The sequence below is a fragment of the Hipposideros armiger genome, unplaced genomic scaffold (assembly GCF_001890085.2).
Source record: "Hipposideros armiger isolate ML-2016 unplaced genomic scaffold, ASM189008v1 scaffold_610, whole genome shotgun sequence".
Lineage (NCBI taxonomy): Eukaryota > Metazoa > Chordata > Mammalia > Chiroptera > Hipposideridae > Hipposideros > Hipposideros armiger.
The window spans coordinates 524,591-534,451 of NW_017731960.1; positions in this window are offsets into that span (position 1 = coordinate 524,591).

Consider the following 9,861-nt stretch of genomic DNA (forward strand, 5'->3'; position numbering starts at 1 on the left):
GGGCGGGGTGGAGTTTGTTCCAGGCCCAGCTGCGGCGGGAAATCTGTCGCGAGAGGGCGCGTTTTCCTCGCGATTGCGCGGACTGCTGGGCACCAGGTGGGGCCCGTGGGACGCCGAGAACCGACTCGCCGTAGACCCCACCCCCAGGCCCTGCGGGACCTTGCTGATGATTGCAAATATAATCATAATTGCATGTCCGACCTTGAACAGGTGCTTTCGATCACTTGAAAAGGACGGCGCGCCCTTTGTGGAATTGCCAGTTAAACCGAGCTTGAGCCTCTGGTAGTTTAGGTGGGCATCCTTGAAATGCAGGTGTGCCTTTACACACACACCCCACTCCCCTCTCCCCCGTCATTCCATCCTTCACAGTAGGATGGGGGAAATCCACGTTTCCCCAGAAAGGACTCAGCCTATGAGAGCAGAGTGCCCCAACATTTCCATAAAAACGGAGTGGGTGACTCCGCAAACTTCGATAAGATTGTGTTTATTTAGACCGTTTCATTTGTTGCTTTGAAACAGATGGATCCGTTGGCACTCAGAGAAAAAGCTGAGAAAAATCTTGGTAAGGTTGCATAGAAAGAAGGCTGGAAATACATAAATGTTTCTGAAGGAAGGGATGGTGTTTCTCATACCAAACGAAAAGAGTTTAAAAAACAAACAACAACAAAAAACCCAGCAATACCTCAGGCCCATGTGGCCAGCCATTACACCAGGTGCAATTGTTTTAGGTCCTTTCCCTGACACTGGTAAAAATTATTCAGACTAGCAAGAGCAGAACAGAGAAAACTCAAGGAAACAAAGGTCCAGTTTAAAAAGTATTGGCAGAGCCCACACAAAAATTATCATGATTTTTATCATTTCTTGACACCGTATTTTCCCAGTTATTATCTGTGTCCTTTTCAGTCCGTGGTGACATAAAGTACCTTAATGTTGCATTTTTGCCTTGATTCTCTGAATCCCACATTTTTGAGGGTCAGATTGTCCCATTTGTTTCATTGTTTATAACCAGAGAAAGAACCGAAGTGGCTGATTATGAGGGGAGGAAGATTATACCTTCACCCTTGATGGAACAAAAACAGCAGACATAGGTTAAAACAAAAATGTAAAGGACATGCTTGTACATCAATGAGTAGGCACAAAATTGCAGTACAGGTTGCAGCACAGGTTATGCCTGTTGTAGCCTGAGCTAATAATGAACCTAAGAATGGTATTTGTTAAATTAATTGTGAAATGTTTGCCTTCTAAGTGACAAAGAAAAAAACTACCTCTTGGGTCATATAGATCTGGCCACAGATGCTAACTATTCCACTAAATGGAATCATTCTGAATAAATCTATACAGATTTATTTCCCATCATGGATTCAGAAAATGAATCAAGAAAGAATGCAAAAGCAAAAATAATTATATTTCAAGTCCAGTGAGGTACAGTCTGTACAAGCATAGCAAAACATTTGCAGGACATTGTATCTCAGTAGATAGATAATGTTGCCCTGATATCTTATGAAAAAGGTGATTCAGAGAAAAATCTTTCCTACTAAAGATCTTTACAGCCAATGATCTAGCTTATTTTGAAAACACATGCCCTGCCCCAACTTTAAATTTGTCAGGGGGTTTGTTTCTTTCCTCTCCCCACTCCCTATTTTCTACAACACCTTGATTTGTCTTGCCAACTGTGAGGCAGTATTTGTGGAAAGCCACCTCCCAGCTTAGCAAGGATTACTATATTTAAAATATGATAAAAAGTGTTGTTTCAAATCAATGTGGTAAGAATACATTCATTCATTCAACAGATACTTGTCACTATATGTCATTTGTATCTCAATAAAGCTGGGGGCAAAAATATATATATATATTTATTGGGCACCTGCTATGTGTTGGGTGATAGGGATATAATGGTGAGTGAGACAAACAGAGCCCCTGCCCCATGGAGCTGAATGGAAATTCAATAAAAGCTGCAAGAATAAATAGCAAAAACAATTCAATGAAATAGAAAAGTGAAAAAACTAAAGACTTAAAATGGATGGTTTGATTTCTGTAAAAACAGCCAAACTACATCTCTTGAAAATGTGAAGGTTTTAACTATGTATTGTCTGGCAAACTTATGGTTCCTGCAGGGATGGTGATGTTGTCATCACTTAAAACTAATGTAGCTTCATGTTGTTGAAACTGGAAAGATTAATTCACTAAAGGATGTTGAAGCTGGTAGCATATGCATGGAGCTATGAGAAATTATCTTAGATATTTTATTATGGTGATAGAAATCTGCTTCTCAGTGGCTCTACAAGGCTTTGTGGAGTATTGCCACACACAAAAAAACAGAGGAGACCAAGAAAAGTAACAGGAAGGCTGTGAACAATAGAGAGTCCCAGGGAACAGATAACATAATAAAATTGTTTTAAAACACTGCACTGTACTTTCACATGCTTTCAGATTCATAGGGTATCTCTTCATATATTTGAGGAGAGAAAAATGTCTAAAAGTAAAGGACTGACCAATATAGACTTCAGGTAGAAAAAAGAAAAAAGTTGCCATAATAGTTTGAAACATTTTTGAGAGAATTCCTGTGGTTTCTAAGATTAATATTTTTGTTCCCAATGGGTCTGTTTATACTGTTTTTCTGGTATTGGAGTTAATGCATTAATAGTGCTTCTCCATCAAATATCTTTGAAATGAAAGTTCTTAGGAGAGAAATTATCAGAGTAGAACTTGTGATGTGTGTGGGGTTATAATTTCAAGCCCATAAAAATAAGATTTCTCTCCAACTTAAAAATATTGTGAAGTATCAACAGCACAGACTTTGGAGCCACACACACCTGGATTAGATTCTTCTGCCCTTTGCTAGTTGAGTGATCTCGGGCAAATTACCTCAGTACTCTGGGCTTCAGTTCCTCCAGAGATCACAATACCTGCTTCACAGTGTTGTGAAGGAATTCATTTCATTTATGAAAAAGCACATCTGGATAATGGGCTATAAAAACATCTCCTCTACTGAGGTATCTTCATTTGCTTCTTTTCCCACGATGTGGAGCCCAGCATTTCTCCTGGTAGCCTGAGAACTAGAGAATTTTAGGGCTGAAACCCCTCTCCTAATTGTAAAGTTAAGGTAAGTTAAGCTTCTGGACATTTAGGAGTTTTCTGACCTAAAGAAGCTAAGTCTCCTGCCCACTAGTGCAATGGGCATTCCAAGCTGCTTCCACTTTTTTCCTTGCTGCTTCCATAGAGAATAAAGCGTAGGACTAGGCAATGCCACTGGCAGGACTGGAACCAAAAAGAATAGCAATTCAGTGTTACTGTATCTTCAAAGAAACACATTCAGTAAGACATCTTAAAATACTCATCTCAGGCGGCCAGGTGGCTCAGTTGGTGAAAGCGCATGCTCTTAACAACAAGGTTGCCAGTTGGACTCCAGCATGGGATGGTGGGCTGCACCCCCTGCAACTAGATTGAAAACAGTGACTGGACTTGGAGCTGAGCGGCGTCCTCCACAACTAAGATTGAAGGACAACAACTTGACTTGGAGCTGATGGGTCCTGGGGAAAACGCACTGTTACCCAATAAAGTTTAAAAAAAAAAGTAAGCCAAATGTTTTAAAAAAAACAAAACTCATCTCTTTTGACTCAATAGTGCTTATTTTAGGAATCCCCTCTATGGAAATAATCAGAGATGCAGACAATAACTGATTTATCAAAATGCTAATCACAGTACTTTTTAAGTGATGAAAAATTGTGAACAACAACGTAGAGAAATAGCTAAATAAGGTGACTAACCCATGAATTATAATTCAGCCAGTAAAAATAATCTTTTTTAAAAATATTCAATAACATGATATTTCACATGAAAAAAGACAGGATAGTAGCATGATATAAAACATATAGTACAACTGAGATTCTGTAAAATATTTAATATTAAATATGCACAGAAAAGGCTAGTAGATTTCATCTACTTTTTTCTAGCATATGTTTATTTTAGATATCAAATAAGACTAAAAATTACCCCCAAACATGAAAAGCCCTCTCTCCAGAGATCACCACTGTTCATTTTTTGCTTACATCCTTCCAGACTTTTCTTTTTTTTTTTTTTTTAAGATTTTTATTGGGGAATTGGCAGGATGGGAACAGTGCTGGGGAATTGGGGGAAGGGGAACAGACAGGTTGCTGTCGTTTTGTTCCTCAGTCTAGCCGTGGAGGACACCGCTTCTCTGGCCCAAGTTGGCACCATCATTGCGCTCTTACCGGGCGAGGCACATCAGTTGCCGGCTTCTGGACGACCGCTCACAGCGGCTGCTGGCCACACATGGCAGCCCATGGCAACCCACTGCCACAGGGGCTGCAGCCCACGCTGTCGCCAGTGACCCACGGCAGCCCAGCTCCAGGTTGAGCTGTTGTTCAGCATCTTAGCTGTGGAGGGCAGCATCACTGGCCCTCTGGCGTCCCAAGCCAGTTCCCAACCATCACGCCGGTCCCCAGACTTATTTTCAAGCAAATATCTATATAATTTCTTTTTTACGAAAATGGGAATGTACTAAACATATTTGGTAATTCTGCTATTCTTACTTAAAATGTAAAGATCTTTCTATTAAAATGAAATTTTAACTTTGAGTTAGCTTTGGGAGGTGGAATTTCATATGATTTTAATTACCTTCTTTTTACTTTCCTGTGAACAAGTTAGAAATTAGAAAAATAACAAATAATGCTTAAGCGATATCTCATTATTTAACATAAATGTTAATTGTCCAAATGGGAGCCACAACAATAATATATAATAGTAAATATTTGAATAAATAGTAACCTGCATAATTCCTCCTCCCATAAAAGGACAAGAATCCTAAATGAAATATTAAAAAGCTACTCTTAAAGGAAAGCCTAAATAGTATGTTATTTTATCATTTGAGAAAATACTTCTTATCCACCATCACTGTGTTATCCCAGAATTTCTCACATAAATTATTTACTCATTTTTAATAAGCAATACATCTTAGAGTTCTGTTTCTTAGAAGTGATAAGAGCACAGAAACAAAAGAAAAAAGTTAAACTGGACTTCATCAAAATGAAAAATGTTTTGTGCTTCAAAGGACACCATCAAGAAAATGATAACAGGACCGGCCAAGTGGCGCGTTGGTTCGGAGTTGGCTTGGGATGCCAACTCTGAGCAGCAGTGTCCCCGTTCGGATCCCACATGAGGGCCAGTGACACTGCCCTCTACAGCTAAAATGGGAACAACAGCTCAACCTGGAGCTGGACTCCCATAAGTCGCCAGCAACGGCGTAGGCAGCAGCCCCTGCTGCAGTGGGCTGCCATAAGCTATCATGTGTGGCTGGCAGCCAGCATGAGAAGCCTGGCAGCCGGAGTGAGCTGCCATCCAGAGGCCGGCGACCGATCTACCTCACCCGGGAAGAGCGCAATGATAATACCAACATGGACCAGTGACGCTAGCGACGTCTTCCACAACTAGACTGAAGACCAAAAGGACAGCAGCTTGTCTGTTCCCCTTCCCCGACTCCCCAGTGCTGTTCCCATCCCCCAATTCCCCAATAAAATCTTTAAAAAAAATGATAACACAGTCCACAGAATCAGAGAAAATACAGAGGGTGCCAAAAAAATGTACACACATTTTAAAAAAGGAAAAAACTGCATTAAAATTGTAATACTCAATATATACCAATAACAAAAGATGAATACAAGTCATGTGTATATATTTTTTTGGCACCCCCAGTATTTGCAAGTCACATATCTAATAAGGTACTTATATCATCAATAATACATAGTATAGGGCCAGCCGAGTGGCTCAGTCAGTTAAGAGCTAGCTCAAGAATGCGAGCTCTGAGCAACAGCAGTTTGATGCCCTGCCTGAGCTGAGCTGCAGCTGAGCTGCCAACAGGTGGCAGGATGGCTCAGCTAAAAAAAAAAAATAAAATAATATATAGCATAGTATAATATATACAATATGTTATACATTTTATATATATAAGAATACATAAAGAACTCTTACAACTAAACAATAAAAAGACAAACCAATTTAAAAATGGATATAGAATCTAATTAGGCATTTCTCCAAAGAAGATATACAAATAGCCAATATGTACAAGAAAAAATATTCAACATCGCCAGTCATTAGGGAAATACGAATCAAAACACAGTGAGACACCACTTCACACCTAACTAAGATTACTATAAGCAAAAAGACAGATAATAACAAATGTTGGTGAAGATGTCGAGAAATTGGTTGGAAATTGCATACACTGCTGGTGAAAATGTAAAATGGTGTAGTCACTTTGGAAAACAGTCTGGCAGTTACTCAAAGTTAAATATACAGTTTTCATATGACCCAGCAACTCCAAGTATATACCCTTAGGTATATACTTAAGAGAAATGAAAGCATATCTCCACTCAAAAATTTGAACACAAAGTTTCACAGCAGCATTATTCAAATAACCTAAAGTAGGAGCAACCCAAATGTCCATCCACTGATGAGTGGGTAAATAAAATGTGGTATACCCATATGAACAAATATGATTCAACCATAAAAAGGAATGAAATACTAATACATACATAGATGAACCTTGAAAACAGTGAAAACAGAATACTACATGAAAAAAGCCAGACACAAAAAGCCACATACTGCATTATCCCATTTCTATAAAATGGCCCGAACAGGTAAATCTATAGACAGGAAGTAGATTTGTGGTTACCTAGGGCTGGCAGGAAGTGTAAAGGGGAAACAGAGAGTAACTGCTAATATGCATAGGGTTTCTTTATTGGGTAATGAAAATGTTCCTAAGTTGATAGTGGTGATGGTTGCACAATTCTATGAATATACTAAAAACCACTGAATTGTACACTTTAAGTGGGTAAATTGTATGGTGTTGTGGGTTGATGTGTGTCTGCCAAAAAGATATGTTGGAGTCCTAACCTGGGCCCAGTTCCTGTGAATGAAACCATATTTGGAAGATGAGGTCATGCTGAATGAGCGTGAGCCCTAAATCCAAGGACTGGTATCCACATAAGAGAGAGATCTGAAGACAGAGGAGAAACAGGGAAGAAAGCCATGTGAAGACAGAGACAGAAATTGAAACCACAGAGCTACAAGCCGAAGAACAGCAAGGATTACTGACGGTCACTAGAAAGTAGGAAGAGGCCAGGAAGGATCCTTCCTCAGAGCTATTGGAGGTACCATGTTCCCTCTGACACCTTGATTTCAGACTTCTAGTCTCCAGAACTGTGAGAGAATCAACTTCTGTTGTGTTAAGCCACCATGTTTGAGGTAATTTGTTATGGCAGCCCTGAGAAACTAACACATATGGTATGTGAATTATATCCTAACAAAGCCATTTGTTTGGTTGGTTGGTTTTTTGGGGTTTTTTAGGGCTCTGGGTTTAGTTTTGTCATAAGTGGAAATTTATATGCTGTCATGGCAGAGAACATTAGAAGTCTAGAAGACAAAAGAAGGCCTTAACCATGCAGATTTCTCCTTGGGGAACGTGAACTTATGTTTTATGCATAGGTAACTGTCTTAGCTGCCAGGCAGTATACATCAGTGGTTCCTGGGTCTTTTATTCTTTCTCATATCAGGAGCCCTTCTCCCACCTGTGTTTAATTCTGTAGCTGGGCCACAAACAAAGCAATCTTGTTCTCTCCATTTTCTTACTTTGCTTATATTCTCACTTGTTACAGGTTCTCAGATTTCTTGGGAAGATTTTGGACATAGAAGACAGTCTCAGAGAGTTTGCACTTGTCTACACACAAAAATTTCCCCCCAGTAATGTTTATTCTCCAAAATTAGATCCTGTCTCATTTGTACCCATGGGATTTTAATTTATGGAGGTGACTGAGTAACATCAAGGAGAGGTCAACGCCATCGAAGGAATATTTTTATTACTTACATTTCCTGAGAGGAGGGAGCCTGACACCACGCAAGGCCACATGGGAAGCACCAGCGTTTGGTAAGGAGGCAGGAGCAGGAACTAGGGAAAGGCGGAGGCCAGAGCCTTAATTGCAGTTTCTGCAGGAAAGGCAAAGCAGGATGGAGTACACAGTTTAGAACTGGCTAATTTGAATTATTTTCTTGGTGGTCTTGGGGCTCTGGGGGTGGTCTCTGGTTGCTGTGGAATGATTTAGGGGAGGGGAAATATTGGTTTGGTGTGTGAGAGTTAGATAAGAAGGTGTGTGACTTCCAAACAAGCTGACATGTAGGATAGAGGTAAACCTTTGGATGTGATTAATGGATGCCAAATAGATACAGAATCTAAGAAAACACAGAACAGACACCCTGTTCGTTTTTACCTTCAGACTGAATCCTCTGTCTACTCAAGTACATTGGCTGGGAAGTTAATGGCTAAATAATATTCTCTGATGGTTTGGAGCCTTAGCCTGGGAACTAAATTTTTGTCCCTACTTTATCCAATCATTCTCTCTCCCTTTAGGCTCCCTGAAATCCTGCATTCCTCCTCACTGCCAGTCTGTCCTAAGAGATCTGATCATGTCACTCGCTATCGTCAATAAAAAAAATCAAAACAAAATTTTAGTAGTTCCCTATTGCCCTCAAGATAAAACATTCTTTATAAACTGTTTAAATTTTTTTTTAATCGCTAATGCAATACAGCCACTCTACTGAAGGAAAAGTCTCCTTTCACTCTTATCCTCAGCTCCTTTCCTCCAAGGCAACCAGTATTAACTGTTTCTTGTGTATCTTTCCATAGATTTTTATGTGCATACAACAAATACACACATATATTCTCCCACCACCATCATCTTTTTTAGCCAAATGTTCGCATACAAACACTGCTACACTTTGCTTTTTTCTCCTAACAGTTTATCTTTGCAGTCACTCCATATAAATACAAAGGGCTTCCTCAGTCTTTCAAACCAGCACAGCATTGCATTGTTTAAATGTATCATGGTATCAATTTATCTGAACAATCCTCTAGTAAAGAAAACTAAGGATATTTCCAACCTTTTGCCATTACGAACAATGTTGCAATGGGTAGTCTTACTTAGCTATCATTTTGCACATTTGCAGTTATAGCTAGAGGAAAAGCTCTAGAAGAATTACTGTGATTTTGATGAGTGTTTTCAAATCTCCCTGCAAAGAAGCAATAACATTTAGACCCCATAAGCAGCATATGATTAGGCCTAGTTATCCTCACCCTCTTCAACACGTGTACCATTTCCCACCTGGGCCCAGTTCACATTCCACAGACCTGTCAGTGTGTTCCTGTGACTGCCAACTGTCAGTATCTGCCCCCTTGTGCCTGAGGGCCCACTTTCCCCATCCCCAACTGCAATAGTAAAAAGTACTCTGTAAGATTGCAGGGGAGGTCAAAAAGCACACAAAATTATCACCACCACCACCACCACCACACACACACACACACACACACACACACACACACACACACACACACACACAGGGCAGCCTTCATCCATGACTTTTCAGCTCCTTCATCCCACAGGTGGCATAATTCTAAGATTTGTATGTTGCATTATCTCCCAGAGTTTTTCCACAAGGTAGCTGGCTTAAAAATGTACCTTTCATTAGCTGCCTTACCTTTCTATGTCACTTCCCTACTTCCCTTTCCAGTGTCCCCTCCCAGCTTCCCAAACTTTTTTGTTTGTTTGGAATTAAAATCAGGCAAAAGTGAGGTAAACAAGCTATACCTCCCCAAAGATAATTGAGCTACTTCTTGTTATTTGATCTGAATGTTCCTACATCTGCTTTACACTCAACACAATGTTGATATTTTTCAGTCTATAGAAACTCAGCTCTTTAAAACCATGCTGCTTTAATTAAAGTTTTAAAGCAGGAGTCTGAGCCAGAGTTAAGGCATTTTTAAAATAAGATTATTTACCTTAATCTCAAGAGAAA